The sequence below is a fragment of the Rutidosis leptorrhynchoides genome, chromosome 4, assembly GCF_046630445.1.
Source record: "Rutidosis leptorrhynchoides isolate AG116_Rl617_1_P2 chromosome 4, CSIRO_AGI_Rlap_v1, whole genome shotgun sequence".
Classification (NCBI taxonomy): Eukaryota; Viridiplantae; Streptophyta; class Magnoliopsida; order Asterales; family Asteraceae; genus Rutidosis; species Rutidosis leptorrhynchoides.
The window spans coordinates 1,415,503-1,434,696 of NC_092336.1; positions in this window are offsets into that span (position 1 = coordinate 1,415,503).

Here is a 19,194-nt window from a genome sequence, read left to right on the forward strand (position 1 = left end):
TGATTTCCTTATTTTTAGTTGTAATAGTTAAATAAATAAGTGCGAAGACGAAAGACGCAAATCGCTCGAAAATGAAGATTTAAAGACAAAAACGAAGATTTGAAAGACCAAAACGTCCAAAAAGCTCAAATGTACAAGATACAATTCAAAAGGTTCAATTTATTGATGAAGAACGTCTAAAAATGACAAGAGTACAAGTTACAAAACGCAAAGTACAAGATATAAAATTGTACGAAAGGACGTTCGAAAATCCGGAACTGGGACATGAACCAACTCTCAACGCTCGACGCAACGGTGTAAAAATTACAAGTCAACTATGCACAAGAATAAAATATAATATTTAAATAATTCATAATAAGAATAATATTAAATAATAAAAAGTTGTTAATTGAGCATAGTTCAGGGGTCGTAAATGAAAATTTGAATTCTAATTTCCCTATAAAACGAACGATATGTTCGATGAATTAGGGAGAGACTTTTTCCGATCTTTTTTTTCTTCTTCTATCTTTTTCTTATTTTTCTATCTATCAAATATCAATATCTATATTTATAATTCTCTATCATAATGTTAATGTAATCAGATATAACAATAATCTTAATTTTAATTTTAAATTATGATAATAATAAGATTTATGATAGAGATCGTTTGAGTGTGTAAGTCGAAATTCTGTCCGTGTAACGCTACGCTATTTTTAATCATTGTAAGTTATGTTCAACCTTTTTACATTAATGTCTCGTAGCTAAGTCGTTATTATGCTTATTTAAAATGAAGTACTCATGATGTTGGGCTAATTACTAAAATTGGGTTATTGAACTTTGGACCATAATTAAGGTTTGGGCAAAAGACCGACACTTGTGGAAATTGGATTATTGACTATTAATAGATGGGGGGTATTGTCTAATTGAGTGACAACTCATTGGAGTCTGTCGAACCTATCTTCAAATTAATTAACCTAATAATTAATAATGATTATGGTTGTCCTATTTAGTGACGTTCATATGGAATCTGTTATAATCATTTAATTAATCAATTGGGTTGGGTAATTGATTATTCATTCTGATCAAGTGGATGAATTAATATTCATAAACTAATTAAAACAGGGGTGGATTACATACAGTGATAACTGGTGTAATTGTTGACAGAAGTGATAACTGCGTCACAGTTTAAATCCTTAATCAGTTGGAATATTTGACTTCGGGTATAAGGGTAATTTGACGAGGATACTCGCACTTTATATTTATGACCGATGAACTATTATGGACAAAAACCAGATAGACGTATCAAATAAACCAGGACAAAGGACAATTAACCCATGGTAATAAATTAAAATCAACACGTCAAACATCATGATTACGGAAGTTTAAATAAGCATAATTCTTTTATTATATTTCTCATCGTATCTTTATTTACTGTCATTTTATTACTCGCAATTTTATTTACTGTCATTTTATTTATTGTCATTATTTTACGCACTTTAATTATCGTCATTTATCTTTACGCTTAAAATATAGAATCGACAAACCGGTCATTAAACGGTAAAACCCCCCTTTTATAATAATATTACTACTTATATAATTATATATATTTTGTATAAATATAGTTAAAAATATAGTAAGTTTCACCAGCTCCCTGTGGAACGAACCGGACTTACTAAAAACTACACTACTTTACGATTAGGTACACTGCCTATAGTGTTGTAGCAAGGTTTAGGTATATCCCATCCGTAAATTAATAAAACTTGTGTCATATTTTGTAGTATTTCCTAGTAAAAATAATACTATTTCGTACCCTCACGCTACATCACCAAGTTTTTGGCGCCGCTGCCGGGGAGCGCTAAAACGCTATATTTTTAATTATAATAATATTGAAATAGAATATAATAATATAATAATATTGAAATAGAATATAATAATATAAAAATATTTAAGAATCTTTACGTAAATTTTAAAAAAAAAAGTCGTATTTATTAAATACTTCAGGGGTATATTATGTAACTTATAATTAATAATTGCTATCATGTCGCTTTCATGTGAATAGTAAATTAATTAATTTATTTTCATTTACTATTCATGAATAGTAAATGAATTAAAAAAAAAAAAAAAAAAGTTTTAAAAAAAATTATAATTATAAAAAAATTATTAATTTGTAAAAAAAAATCGTTTTTTAAAAAAAAAAAAAAAAAAAATCGTTTTTTTTTAAAAAAAAAAAAAAAAAAAAAAAAAAAAAAAAAAATTTGTGTAAAAAAAAAAAATCGTTTTTTTTTAAAAGAAAAAAAAAAATCGTTTTAAAAAAAAAAAAAAAAAAAAAAAAAAAAAACGTAAAAAAAAAAAAAAAAAAAAAAAACGTAAAAAAAAAAAAAAAACGTAAAAACAAAAACGTAAAAAAAAAAAAAAAAAACGTAAAAAAAAAAAAAAAAAAAAAAAAATTATTAAAAAAAAAAATATATATATTTTTAAAATTTTGTCTATAAAAAAAAAAAAATGTTTTTTTTTTTAGTTTTATTACCTTTAGATTTTTAGACTATATTCGCAACTTTTAGTGTTAAGTTTAGTTTTGCCATAGTTATTTTTACTTCTAGAATTTTTAGGCTTTGCCGTAAAATCCCTTAAGTGCTTATTCCTTAGACTAAGTTTTAGGTGCTTTAGAATTTTACGACGCCGTATTTCGCACTACTTTCTTATTTTTATTTTTCGACGCCTATTTTTCGACCTTTTATTTTTCGACATTTTTCGACGCGCAATCTATTTCTTTCTTATTTCTCGCCATTCTAGTTTTTAGGACTTAGAATTTTTTTTCTACTTCTTCTCTAAATTTCTTAAAATTACGAAAATTTATTTTAAGTGGTTAAATTGATAGACATCAAAATTTTCTGGTTCGTAGTAATAGTTGGATTTGTACGTGGACCGGGTTATTGGAGCCAAACAGTCTTCAATTATATTGAGACCAAACGAATCCTGCCCCTCTGCTGCATCTTTTGGCTATTCGAAACGTGGGCAAAATCAGAAAAGTCTATTGGTTGGATAACTTATTATAATTTTTCTTTCCTTTTTAAAACTAATAGGATATTCAGTGAATGCACCGAGCAAGACGTTCACCACCTGTAACTCGATCAAGACATCGTTTAAACAAATATAGCTGCCGTTGATTTTTCTTTAGACTCGTCATCAAGTCGACCGAGTACTTCAACTCAAATTTCCGATAATCCAGTTTTTGAAACCAATATCACAATTGAGAATCCGGAGAATACTCAGGGACAATTCCGAGACCCTGATCCATTAATTATTCCTCCGGAACCACCAATCATTCAAACAGAGATTGTTGAGGAAGAAACCATTAAATCAGAAACCTCTAGTGATTCAGATACAACACTTCCAATCATGGAAAATCTAGAACCTCTAAGTATGGAAGATCGAATGAGGGCTAAACGCACGGGCCAAGGTCATGCCATTATTAAACCAGAAGTTAATGCGTCAGATTATGAAATCAAAGGACAAATTCTACACATGGTAACTAACCAATGCCAATTCAGTGGTGCACCGAATGAAGATCCTAACGAACACCTTCGTACGTTTAAAAGAATTTGTACACTATTCAAAATCCGAGAAGTGGAAGATGAGCAGATCTATCTCATGTTGTTTCCCTGGACTTTAAAGGGAGAAGCCAAAGATTGGTTAGAATCGTTACCTGAAGGGGCGATTGACACATGGGATGTTTTAGTTGAAAAATTTCTTAAACGATTCTTTCCGGCATCCAAAGCCGTGAGACTTCAAGGAGAAATTGTTACGTTCGCGCAAAATCCAAATGAAACATTATATGAGGCGTGGACAAGATTCGGAAGGATGTTGAGAGGATGTCCTCAACACGGATTAGATACTTACCAAATAGTACAAATATTCTACCAAGGTGTCAACGTTGCTACACGAAAAGACATCGACATAACAGCTGGTGGTTCCATTATGAAGAAAACCGCAACTGAAGCTTACAAAATTATTGATAACACAGCCTCCCACTCGCATGAGTGGCATCAAGAAAAAGATATCTTTCGATCATCTAAAGTGGCTAGAGCCGATTCTAGCCATGACTTTGATTCCGTTTCCGCAAAAATAGATGCTTTCGAAAGACGAATGGAAAAGATGAATAAAGATATTCACGCAATACGAATCAGTTGTGAGCAATGCGGTGGACCACACTTATTGAAAGATTGTCACATTGAACCAACGATGGAACAACGAGAGAATGTTTCCTATATGAACCAAAGGCCGGGAAATAATTATCAAAATAATTATCAACCGCCAAGGCTAAACTTAAATCGAAATCAAAACATTCTTTACAATCCAAAAGGACCAGAAAATAACTGGTATAACCAACAAGGTCCGAATAACCAACCAACTCAAAACAACACTTTCAATCAACAAAGACCTAGCTTGTATAAACCACCACAACAACCCGAAGAGAAAAAGCCAAATCTAGAAGAAATGATGGCAAAGCTGATTGAATCTCAAACACAATTCATTACATCTCAAACCCAAACGAACGAGAGGTTTGATCAGTCATTAAGAACTCAACAAGCTTCCATTTTGAATCTAGAAAAACACGTAGGTACTCTTGCTAGCATGATGAGTGAGAGGGAACAAGGAAAGCTACCGAGTAATACTGAAGTAAATCCTCGGAATGAGAATGTTAATATGGTGTCAACGAATTCTGAAAAACCAGCATCAGAAGATGGGAAGGTTTTAGATGAGAGTAACAATGAAGAAGTTACACCACCACCACCCGAGTATGTAAAGCCAGTGGTGGCACCATACAAACCACCCATCCCGTTTCCAAGAAAAGGAGTTGAGTATGAGCAAGTGATAGGTAATAAAGATTGTGATACCTCTGGAAAGAAGAAGAAGAAAAAGAATAAGAAAGTGCAAGAAACAAAAGCCGTAAATATAAACCCGGTGAAGACAGTTCCACCAAAACCTCCACCTAGAGTAGGTGATCCGGGTGAATTTATTGTTCCTTGTCTACTTAGTGATTGTGTCATGTATGATGCACTAGCAGATTTAGGTGCAAGTGTGAGTGTTATGCCTCTTTCATTATATAAAAGATTAGGTGTAGGTAAGTTAAGTCCAACGGATATGAGTGTTCGACTCTTTGATCAAACCATTAAGCACCCAGTTGGAATTGCTGACAACCTACCCATTCAAGTAGGCAATTTAACCTTTCTAGTCGAATTTATTGTCATTGACATAGAAGAGGACCCAAACATTCCTCTAATTTTAGGTCGGCCATTCTTAGCGTCCACCAAGGCGTTATTTGATGTAGGAAATGGAAGAATGACACTTAAAAGTGGTGACAAATCGATCACCTTTATGATTCGAAAGTCTAAATCTCCACCAGCCAAAACCGTTGAACCAGTAAAAACGATTGGTAATAACCATGTGGTTTTACCAACTCCAACGGTAGTGCTTAGCAATAATGAAACGCCTAAGTGTGGGGAAAATGAAGTAACACCTAATGATGACCTGATAACAAAGAACCCCGTTGTTGATACGAAATTAAATAATCCCGTTATTAATAGTTCAATGAAGAAACTTATTAAACGGATTCGCGATGCTAGAACCAAGGGGAACTTTAAGTTATGTAACCGGTTAGTATCCAATCTATCACCTAAAGAAAAGGAGAAACTAGTTGAAATTGTGGATATTACACAGGAATCCGACCAATGGCTTAAAGAAAAAGTCACGGATATGCAAGTTGATTATGGACCAAGAGAAATTAACGATGAAGTTAATCACAATTTCGACACCACATCTACCTAAGTGTGAGGAGATTCAAATATTCTAAAAAGAAAATGCTGTTTGTAGTTAGTTGTTCTGTTCTCGTATAGTTCCGAGAATGGAATTCGATTGGTCTTTTCCGCTAGCAGACACTAAAGAACTAGTTTTCTCCCTCCATTCTGAATTTTTGTTTTGTAGGTTTTTTATGAAATTAATATGCATTTTAATTTAAGTTTTTAAAAACAAAAATTTACTTTATTTCATTAAGTTTAAAAAAATGATTTCTAAAATTCGTCGTGAGTTGAAGACTAGGTCATTAAGCCGAAAGTGCTTTACCCGAGGGTGGGACGGCAAATTTTGTTATCATTATTTTTAATTTTATTGATCTAAAGCATGCAAAAAAAAAAAAAATATATTATAAATTTTTGAACGTGGGGTTATGTACCAAACTTCAAAAATATGTATATATATGTTTGTATTTTATGTTATGTACACAACAGGGTAAAACAGCGCACTTTCAAAGACTGTCATGAAGTTCAGCAAAAGCTACTGATTTTGACAAGACGAAAAAATCAAATGTGAAATAACAATATGTTTGCAAACTGGGTATTTTTAATCACTTTTCTACACTAATCACCCTCATGAATTTATAATTATAGTCTGATTTCATGCAAATGAGGGCATTGCATGATCTTAAGTGTGGGGAAGGGTTATAAATTCTCTCGAGTTTACACTTAGTTTATTTGCCAAATTTTGTGAAAATTTGAAAAATTTTCAACTAAATGAACTCAAAATCATGTTTATACATATTTATGAACGATGAAAACTAGGTGATAATACCGAAATTATCGTTACCTCGAAAAGGACATAAATTGAGAAATACCCTAAAACGCTTGAATTCATTTAAAATGAAATAGAAGAAAATAAAAAGGCAAAGAAAGAAACTAAGTGTGGGAAGAATGTACCAAGTTATTCAATTTAAAACATATATCACATATTTTTGTACAAGATTATTGCAGGTACTTTTGCTTTGGACGATACTAATCAGTTTTACCCGGTTTACTGTAATATATTTGAAAGAATATATGGATCTACACGATGAATCAATTCCATCATTTGAAGGAAGTAAAGTCTTCCGAAAAAGACACGCGCTTCTTGATTTAGGTCATGAAGTTGTCGTCCAGACCAGCTGTAGGTTGACGAAAAATCTAGAAAAGTCATCTCTAAAATCAGCAGGAAATCCACGGACCTCAGCATCAAACAGGGTCGCCATGTGGTCAGATTTATCCTAACCATGAGAAGGATTTATCTCGTACAATGGGGAGGCACCATGCAAATTAGCTTGATAAGACTAATGAATCAGATCCCCAGAAAGGATAATCTCCTTAAAGATTAAAAATCAGCTTTTAAGACTGATATTACTCAATCCTAGAGATTGACCTTAAAGATTGAGAATTCAAACTCATGGAATTCAATGATATCTAAACTCGAGCTTGAACGAGAAAATATTTTGATCAAAATTAAAACCGATTTGTTTTCTGAAAATCCATTTTCAATGCGTTCATTACCATTGAACGTAAAATCCTGGGAATTCAACAGAATTCATTAGGTCACCTGAACCAAATCGGGTGTCAACCGTAAGAACGGTGGTTGCATAGCATGGTCGGAGACAGGACCTTGTGCCAGACCGAAAAATTATAGGATGATCTTTACTATTGCTCCTACCAAGGATAGTACTAGCATCCGACACGTTTTTAGACCATAATCAAATGCATGTCACGGGACATTGCCTTAACAGTTTCTTGTTCATCGCTTTCCTTTACAACCGGACGGTAGTTTACCGAAAGGTAATATACGGAACACGTAAACTGGATGTGTGCTTTCCGATACCGGGATAGCAGTGGATTACACGAGCCTAAAAGTTTTAGCCAAAATATTGATCCACAAATATATTTTGCAAAACCAATGATGGATCAAATCAGAAAACTTGTCTAGGGTAAAATCTAGCTTGAATTTTTAAAAGATCAAATGTTTTCATAAAGATCCAATTTCCTAAAGGATCTACATTTTTATAGTCATGTGGGACTGTAAACCACCTTTCAAATGTGCACTTTGCTTTGGAAACCGAAAGTAAATCGGCTATTTGATTGCAAGTGTCGTTGACCTAAACCCGAGGCAACTGTGGATGACACACCCACCTTTAACCATCATTACTGTCATTGTTTATACCGCTATATCAAAATCACTGATGTACAAAATGTGATGAATAAAAAAGTGATTCATGTATGTTTTTATTTCAAGTTCTGTATTGCTTGAGGACAAGCAACGCTCAAGTGTGGGGATATTTGATAGTGTTCCAAATGAACATATATTTAGTAGCAATATCGTTCCAATATGTAAAGTTTTTAAATGTGATTTCCTTATTTTTAGTTGTAATAGTTAAATAAATAAGTGCGAAGACGAAAGACGCAAATCGCTCGAAAATGAAGATTTAAAGACAAAAACGAAGATTTGAAAGACCAAAACGTCCAAAAAGCTCAAATGTACAAGATACAATTCAAAAGGTTCAATTTATTGATGAAGAACGTCTAAAAATGACAAGAGTACAAGTTACAAAACGCAAAGTACAAGATATAAAATTGTACGAAAGGACGTTCGAAAATCCGGAACTGGGACATGAACCAACTCTCAACGCTCGACGCAACGGTGTAAAAATTACAAGTCAACTATGCACAAGAATAAAATATAATATTTAAATAATTCATAATAAGAATAATATTAAATAATAAAAAGTTGTTAATTGAGCATAGTTCAGGGGTCGTAAATGAAAATTTGAATTCTAATTTCCCTATAAAACGAACGATATGTTCGATGAATTAGGGAGAGACTTTTTCCGATCTTTTTTTTCTTCTTCTATCTTTTTCTTATTTTTCTATCTATCAAATATCAATATCTATATTTATAATTCTCTATCATAATGTTAATGTAATCAGATATAACAATAATCTTAATTTTAATTTTAAATTATGATAATAATAAGATTTATGATAGAGATCGTTTGAGTGTGTAAGTCGAAATTCTGTCCGTGTAACGCTACGCTATTTTTAATCATTGTAAGTTATGTTCAACCTTTTTACATTAATGTCTCGTAGCTAAGTCGTTATTATGCTTATTTAAAATGAAGTACTCATGATGTTGGGCTAATTACTAAAATTGGGTTATTGAACTTTGGACCATAATTAAGGTTTGGGCAAAAGACCGACACTTGTGGAAATTGGATTATTGACTATTAATAGATGGGGGGTATTGTCTAATTGAGTGACAACTCATTGGAGTCTGTCGAACCTATCTTCAAATTAATTAACCTAATAATTAATAATGATTATGGTTGTCCTATTTAGTGACGTTCATATGGAATCTGTTATAATCATTTAATTAATCAATTGGGTTGGGTAATTGATTATTCATTCTGATCAAGTGGATGAATTAATATTCATAAACTAATTAAAACAGGGGTGGATTACATACAGTGATAACTGGTGTAATTGTTGACAGAAGTGATAACTGCGTCACAGTTTAAATCCTTAATCAGTTGGAATATTTGACTTCGGGTATAAGGGTAATTTGACGAGGATACTCGCACTTTATATTTATGACCGATGAACTATTATGGACAAAAACCAGATAGACGTATCAAATAAACCAGGACAAAGGACAATTAACCCATGGTAATAAATTAAAATCAACACGTCAAACATCATGATTACGGAAGTTTAAATAAGCATAATTCTTTTATTATATTTCTCATCGTATCTTTATTTACTGTCATTTTATTACTCGCAATTTTATTTACTGTCATTTTATTTATTGTCATTATTTTACGCACTTTAATTATCGTCATTTATCTTTACGCTTAAAATATAGAATCGACAAACCGGTCATTAAACGGTAAAACCCCCCTTTTATAATAATATTACTACTTATATAATTATATATATTTTGTATAAATATAGTTAAAAATATAGTAAGTTTCACCAGCTCCCTGTGGAACGAACCGGACTTACTAAAAACTACACTACTTTACGATTAGGTACACTGCCTATAGTGTTGTAGCAAGGTTTAGGTATATCCCATCCGTAAATTAATAAAACTTGTGTCATATTTTGTAGTATTTCCTAGTAAAAATAATACTATTTCGTACCCTCACGCTACATCACCAATGGTCAATGGTGTTTCCACCAAGGAAGCAAAGTATTGGGAGGATTACCAATTCTCCGATGAATCGGATCCCGACAAGGATTCCGATGATGTTATAGAAATTACCCCAACACAATTTAATAAGGCAAAAGAGAACAATAAGGGAAAGGGCATAAAAATAGAGAAATTTGATTCCAAACTCGATGAACTTTATATGTATCGTCAACACCCGTATTTCTTAAGTTGTGACAATAACCCGGGAACCTCTAAACCACCAGGTTTTTCTAAACCAATGTGGAAAACGACGGCTCGTATTAGGGGAACATCATATATCCCTAGAAACTTGGCAAAACGAACCAAAACCGAAGAAGAAGAAACGAGCGAGTCGGAATAAGATAGTTGTATTCGTGTGGTGTAATATATGTAATATACTGTGCTTATGCTTTATGATATATGTAAAAATTGCTTGTATTAATAAGTATTTTTTTTTATGAATCTAAGTCTTGTCTATTTTATAGTATAAAAACACAAAATGGATAGACAACCCAATATTTAAAGAGACCTACCCGGAGACATGATTGATGAAATCTTGTCTAGAGTCGGTCAGAATTCCTCGGCACAACTATTTAAGGCGAGATCAGTTTGTAAGACATTCGAAGAATGTTCCAAGAATGCCTTGATTTATAAAAGGCTTTCGTTCGAAAGATGGGGGATATCACATTGGGAAATCCATAAGCTACGATGTGTTTACTTTGACGCATATATTGCGGGGAACCCAAATGCTATTTTATGCAACGGGTTAAGAAATTATTTTGACTCAATATATCCGAATATAGGACTTCGTGATTTAGAAAAAGTGGCTAACATGCAACATAAAGAAGCATGTTATGTTTACAGGTTAGTAATGTTCGCTTCTCACCAAAGTGAGAACAAGAACATCGGGCTACAACTATTAAACAAAACGTTCCCACAAGTGACGGAGTCGGTAATTGGGGTAAGAAATGAGGTTTTTAGGTTATTACGAGACTGTTGGTCATTACGTAACCTTCATCCTTTTGACGACGTTACAACACATTGTCTTACTATCGGTCACAACGGTTATGTTCCACAAAACCAAGGATGGGAAGTGGTATTAGTAAAACCAGAATGCATGACTTGTTTCTGGACGTATGAATTACGTGTCTTTATTGCCTTTGCTGAACGCCTTATTTATTAACTAGAATTATCTTCGCAACTACTTTGTATCAAAGTTTTATGTGCTATATTTCATGCTATATGTAAAAAAAAAGCGGTATTGTAAGTTTGCAAGTTATTGTATAAAGGTTTGAATATGATATTTTTTATTTTGTGATTAGTTTTTCATATAGAATTGTAGTAGTTGAAATGGTATGTTAGCTACTAAGTATGAACTTAACGGGTAGGTACTATCCGAATTAAAGAGTATAAAATGCTAATATGAAGAAAGAGCTTTTATAAATAAGTTCATATTACGCAACGAAATACTATTGACTACTCTTGATATTCTATATGATTAACTCGTTTCATTTGACTATTTTGAAGGAAATGGCACCGACTACTAGACACACCTTGAATATGAGCGAAGAGTAATTTTGTGCCTTTCTTGCTTCAAACATAGCCGCAGTACAGGCTGCGCTACATACCAACAATAACCTTGGATCTAGCAGTACAGGAAATCGTGTAGGATACACCTACAAAGAATTCACTGCCTCCAAACCTTTGGAATTTGATGGAACCGAAGGACCGATCGGATTGAAACGGTGGACCGAGAAGGTCGAATCGATGTTTGCCATAAGTAAGTGTACTGAAGAGGACAAAGTGAAGTACGCTACGCATACCTTCACAGGTTCTGCGTTAACATGGTGGAATACCTATCTAGAGCAAGTGGGACAAGATGATGCTTACGCACTACCGTGGTCAGCATTCAAGCACTTGATGAACGAGAAGTACCGTGCCAGAACCGAGGTCAATAAGCTCAAGACAGAACTTAGAGGGTTACGAACCCAAGGATTTGATATTACCACGTACGAAAGACGATTCACAGAATTATGCCTATTGTGTCCGGGAACGTTCGAAGATGAGGAAGAGAAGATCGACGCGTTTGTGAAAGGATTACCAGAAAGAATCCAAGAAGATATAAGTTCACACGAGCTCGCCTCCATACAACAGGCATGTAGAATGGCTCATAAACTAGTGAACTAGATTGAAGAAATAATTAAAGAACAGACTGCTGAAGAGGCCAATGTGAAGCAAGTCAAAAGAAAGTGGGAGGAAAATGGTGATAAGAATCACCAATACAACAACAACAGCAATTACAACAATAATCGCAACAACTATCCCAACAATCGCAACTACAACAAACGGCCCAACAACAACAACAACAACAACAACAACAACAACAACAACAACAACAACAACAACAGCAACTACAACAATCATCCCAACAACAATAATAACCGCAACAACAACAACAATCAGAAGCAGCTATGCCAAAGGTGTGAAAAGTATCACTCGGGGTTCTGCACCAAATTTTGCAACAAGTGTAAAAGAAATGGTCATAGCGCGGCGAAGTGTGAGGTCTACGGACTAGGGGTTAACAGAACGAAAGGAACAAATGGTGTCGGAACGAGTAATGGCGGAGCAAGTAGTGTCGGAGCAAGTTATGCCAATGTAGTTTGTTATAAATGTGGAAAACCGGGCCACATTATTAGAAATTGCCCGAACCAGGAGAACAAGAATGGACAAGGCCGCGGAAGAGTTTTCAATATTAATGCGGCAGAGGCACAGGAAGACCCAGAGCTTGTTACGGGTACGTTTCTTATTGACAATAAATCTGCTTACGTTTTATTTGATTCGGGTGCGGATAGAAGCTATATGAGTAGAGATTTTTGTGCTAAATTAAGTTGTCCATTGACGCCTTTGGATAGTAAATTTTTACTCGAATTAGCAAATGGTAAATTAATTTCAGCAGATAATATATGTCAGAATCGAGAAATTAAACTGGTTAGCGAAACATTTAAGATTGACTTGATACCAGTAGAGTTAGGGAGTTTTGATGTGATAATCGGTATGGAGTGGTTGAAAGAAGTGAAAGCAGAGATCGTTTGTTACAAAAATGCAATTCGCATTATACGAGAAAAAGGATAACCCTTAATGGTGTACGGAGAAAAGGGCAACACGAAGCTACATCTTATTAGTAATTTGAAGCCACAAAAACTAATAAGAAAAGGTTGCTATGCTGTTCTAGCACACGCCGAGAAAGTACAAACTGAAGAAAAGAGCATCAATGATGTTCCCGTCGCAAAAGAATTTCCCGATGTATTTCCGAAAGAATTACCGGGATTACCCCCACATCGATCCGTCGAATTTCATATAGATCTTGTACCAGGAGCTGCACCAATAGCTCGTACTCCTTACAGACTCGCACCCAACGAGATGAAAGAACTGCAAAGCCAATTACAAGAACTTTTAGAGCGTGGTTTCATTCGACCAAGTACATCACCGTGGGGAGCTCCTGTTTTGTTTGTCAAGAAGAAAGATGGTACATTCAGGTTGTGTATCGACTACTGAGAGTTGAACAAACTTACCATCAAGAACCGCTACCCACTACCGAGAATCAATGACTTATTTGATCAACTACAAGGCTCGTCTGTTTATTCAAAGATTGACTTACGTTCCGGGTATCATCAAATGCGGGTGAAAGAAGATGATATTCCAAAGACTGCTTTCAGAACACGTTACGGTCATTACGAGTTTATGGTCATGCCGCTTGGTTTAACTAATGCACCAGCTGTGTTCATGGACCATATGAACCGAGTGTGTGGACCATACCTTGACAAGTTTGTCATTGTTTTCATTGATGACATACTTATTTACTCAAAGAATGACTAAGAACACGGTGAACATTTGAGAAAGGTGTTAGAAGTATTGAGGAAGGAAGAATTGTACGCTAAGTTTTCAAAGTGTGCATTTTGGTTGGAAGAAGTTCAATTCCTCGGTCACATAGTGAACAAAGAAGGTATTAAGGTGGATCCGGCAAAGATAGAAACTGTTGAAAAGTGGGAAACCCCGAAAACTCCGAAACACATACGCCAGTTTTTAGGACTAGCTGGTTACTACAGAAGGTTCATCCAAGACTTTTCCAGAATAGCAAAACCCTTGACTGTATTAACGCATAAAGGAAAGAAATTTGAATGGAAGGATGAACAAGAGAAAGCGTTTCAGTTATTGAAGAAAAAGCTAACTACGACACCTATATTGTCATTGCCTAAAGGGAATGATGATTTTGTTATTTATTGTGACGCATCAAAGCAAGGTCTCGGTTGTGTATTAATGCAACGAACGAAGGTGATTGCTTATGCGTCTAGAAAATTGAAGATTCACGAATAAAATTATACGACGCATGATTTGGAATTAGGCGCGGTTGTTTTTGCATTAAAGACTTGGAGGCACTACTTATATGGGGTCAAAAGTATTATATATACCGACCACAAAAGTCTTCAACACATATTTAATCAGAAACAACTGAATATGAGGCAGCGTAGGTGGATTGAATTGTTGAATGATTACGACTTTGAGATTCGTTACCACCCGGGGAAGGCAAATGTGGTAGCTGACGCCTTGAGCAGGAAGGACAGAGAACCCATTCGAGTAAAATCTATGAATATAATGATTCACAATAACCTTACTACTCAAATAAAGGAGGCGCAATAAGGAGTTTTAAAAGAAGGAAATTTAAAGGATGAAATACCCAAAGGATCGGAGAAGCATCTTAATATTCGGGAAGACGAAATTCGGTATAGGGCTGAAAGGATTTGGGTACCAAAATTTGGAGATACGAGAGAAATGGTACTTAGAGAAGCTCATAAAACCAGATACTCAATACATCCTGGAACGGGGAAGATGTACAAGGATCTCAAGAAACATTTTTGGTGGTCGGGTATGAAAGCCGATGTTGCTAAATACGTAGGAGAATGTTTGACGTGTTCTAAGGTCAAAGCTGAGCATCAGAAACCATCAGGTCTACTTTAACAATCCGAAATCCCGGAATGGAAATGGAAAAACATTACCATAGATTTCATCACTAAATTGCCAAGGACTGCAAGTGGGTTTGATACTATTTGGGTAATAGTTGATCGTCTCACCAAATCAATACACTTCCTGCCAATAAGAGAAGATGACAAGATGGAGAAGTTAGCACGATTGTATTTGAAGGAAGTCATCTCCAGACATGGAATACCAATCTCTATTATCTCTGATAGGGATGGCAGATTTATTTCAAGATTCTGGCAGACATTACAGCAAGCATTAGGAACTCGTCTAGACATGAGTACTGCCTATCATCCACAAACATATGGGCAGAGCGAAAGGACGATACAAATGCTTGAAGACATGCTACGAGCATGTGTTATTAATTTCGGAAACAGTTGGGATCGACATCTACCGTTAGCAGAATTTTCCTACAACAACAGCTACCATTCAAGCATTGAGATGGCGCCGTTTGAAGCACTTTATGGTTGAAAGTGCAGGTCTTCAATTTGTTGGAGTGAAGTGGGGGATAGACAGATTACGGGTCCGGAGATAATACAAGAAACTACCGAGAAGATCATCCAAATTCAACAACGGTTGAAAACCGCCCAAAGTCGACAAAAGAGCTACGCTGACATTAAAAGAAAAGATATAGAATTTGAAATTGGAGAGATGGTCATGCTTAAAGTTGCACCTTGGAAAGGTGTTGTTCGATTTGGTAAACGAAGGAAATTAAATCCAAGGTATATCGGACCATTCAAGATTATTGATCGTGTCGGACCAGTAGCTTACCGACTTGAGTTACCTCAACAACTCGTGGCTATACATAACACTTTCCACGTCTCGAATTTGAAGAAATGTTTTGCTAAAGAAGATCTCACTATTCCGTTAGATGAAATCCAAATCAACGAAAAACTTCAATTCATCGAAGAACCCGTCGAAATAATGGATCGTGAGGTTAAAAGACTTAAGCAAAACAAGATACCAATTGTTAAGGTTCGACGGAATGCTCGTAGAGGACCCGAGTTTACCTGGGAATGAGAAGATTAGATGAAGAAGAAATACCCGCATTTATTTCCAGAAGATACGTCAACACCTCCAACTGCTTAAAATTTCGGGACGAAATTTATTTAACTGGTAGGTACTGTAGTGACCCGAACTTTTCCATGTTTATATATATATTAAATGAAATTGTTATTTACATGATTAAGTGTTTCCAACATGTTAAGCAATCAAACTTGTTAAGACTTGATTAATTGAAATAGGTTTCATATAGACAATTGACCACCCAAGTTGATCGGTGATTCACGAACGTTAAAACTTGTAAAAACTATATGATGACATATATATGCTTATATATATAGTTATCATGATATTATGATAAGTAAACATATCATTAAGTATATTAATAATGAACTACATATGTAAAAACAAGACTACTAACTTAATGATTTTGAAACGAGACATATATGTAACGATTATCGTTGTAATGACATTTAATGTATATATATCATATTAAGAGATATTCGTACATCATAATATCATGATAATATAATAATTTAAAATCTCATTTGATATTATAAACATTGGGTTAACAACATTTAACAAGAACGTTAACCTAAAGGTTTCAAAAACAACACTTACATGTAACGACTAACGATGACTTAACGACTTAGTTAAAATGTATATACATGCAGTGTTTTAATATGTATTCATACACTTTTGAAAGACTTTAAGACACTTATCAAAATACTTCTACTTAACAAAAATGCTTACAATTACATCCTCGTTCAGTTTCATCAATAATTCTACTCGTATGCACCCTTATTCGTACTCGTACAATACACAGCTTTTAGATGTATGTACTATTGGTATATACACTCTAATGATCAGCTATTAACAGCCCATGTGAGTCACCTAACACATGTGGGAACCATCATTTGGCAACTACCATGAAATATCTCATAAAATTACAAAAATATGAGTAATCATTCATGACTTATTTACATGAAAACAAAATTACATATCCTTTATATCTAATCCATACTCCAACGACCAAAAACACCTGCAAACACTTTCATTCTTCAATTTTATTCATCTAATAGATCTCTCTCAAGTTCTATCTTCAAGTTCTAAGTGTTCTTCATAAATTCTACAAGTTATAGTTTCATAAAATCAAGAATACTTCCAAGTTTGCTAGCTTACTTCCAATCTTGTAGAGTGATCATCCAACCTCGAGAAATCTTTCTTATTTACAGTAAGATATCTTTCTAATACAAGGTAATACTCATATTCAAACTTTGATTCAATTTCTATAACTATAACAATCTTATTTCGAGTGAAAATCTTACTTGAACTGTTTTCGTGTCATGATTCTGCTTCAAGAACTTTCAAGCCATCAAAGGATCCTTTGAAGCTAGATCCATTTTTCCCATTTCCAGTAGCTTTATCCAGAAAACTTGAGGTAGTAATGATGTTCATAACATCATTCGATTCATACATATAATGCTATCTTATTCGAAGGTTTAAACTTGTAATCACTAGAACATAGTTTAGTTAATTCTAAACTTGTTCGCAAACAAAAGATAATCCTTCTAACTTGACTTTTAAAATCAACTAAACACATGTTCTATATCTATATGATATGCTAGCTTAATGATTTAAAACCTGGAAACACGAAAGACACCGTAAAACCGGATTTACGCCGTCGTAGTAACACCGCGGGCTGTTTTGGGTTAGTTAATTAAAAACTATGATAAACTTTGATTTAAAAGTTGTTCTTCTGGGAAAATGATTTTTCTTATGAACATGAAAAAGTATCCAAAAATCATGGTTAAACTCAAAGTGAAAGTATGTTTTCTAAAATGGTCATCTAGACGTCGTTCTTTCGACTGAAATGACTACCTTTACAAAAACGACTTGTAACTTATATTTCCGACTATAAACCTTTACTTTTTCTGTTTAGATTAATAAAATAGAGTTCAATATGAAACCATAGCAATTTGATTCACTCAAAACGGATTTAAAATGAAGAAGTTATGGGTAAAACAAGATTGGATAAATTTTCTTGTTGTAGCAACGTGAAAATTGGTAACAAATCTATATTAATCATATCCTAGCTAACATATATTGTATTATACATGTATTCTAATATATTATGTAATCTTGGGATACCATAGACACGTATGCAAATGTTTTGACATATCATATCGACCCATGTGTATATATTATTTGGAACAACCATAGACACTCTATATGCAGTAATGTGGGAGTTAGCTATACAGGGTTGAGGTTGATTCCAAAAATATATATACTTTGAGTTGTGATCTAGCCTGAGACGTGTATACACTGGGTCGTGGATTGATTCAAGATAATATATATCAATTTTTTTCTGTACATCTAACGTTGGACAACTAGTTGTAGGTTACTAACGAGGACAGCTGACTTAATAAACTTAAAACATCAAAATGTATTAAAAGTGTTTTAAATATATTTTGAATATACTTTGATATATATGTACATATTTGTTATAGGTTCGTGAATCGACCAGTGGCCAAGTCTTACTTCTCGACAAAGTAAAAATCTGTGAAAGTGAGTTATAGTCCCACTTTTAAAATCTAATATTTTTGGGATGAGAATACATGCAGGTTTTATAAATGATTTACAAAATAGACACAAGTACGTGAAACTACTTTCTATGGTTGAATTATCAAAATCGAATATGCCCCTTTTTATTAAGTCTGGTAATCTGAGAATTAGGGAACAGACACCCTAATTGACGCGAATCCTAAAGATAGATCTATTGGGCCTAATAAACCCCATCCAAAGTACCGGATGCTTTAGTACTTCGAAATTTATATCATATCCAAAGGGTGTCCCGGAATGATGGGGATACTCTTATATATGCATCTTGTTAATGTCGGTTACCAGGTGTTCACCATATGAATGATTTTTATCTCTATGTATGGGATGTGTATTGAAATATGAAATCTTGTGGTCTATTGTTACGATTTGATATATATAGGTTAAACCTATAACTCACCAACATTTTTGTTGACGTTTAAAGCATGTTTATTCTCAGGTGAATACTAAGAGCTTCCGCTGTTGCATACTAAAATAAGGACAAGATTTGGAGTCCATGTTTGTATGATATTGTGTAAAAACTGCATTCAAGAAACTGATTTC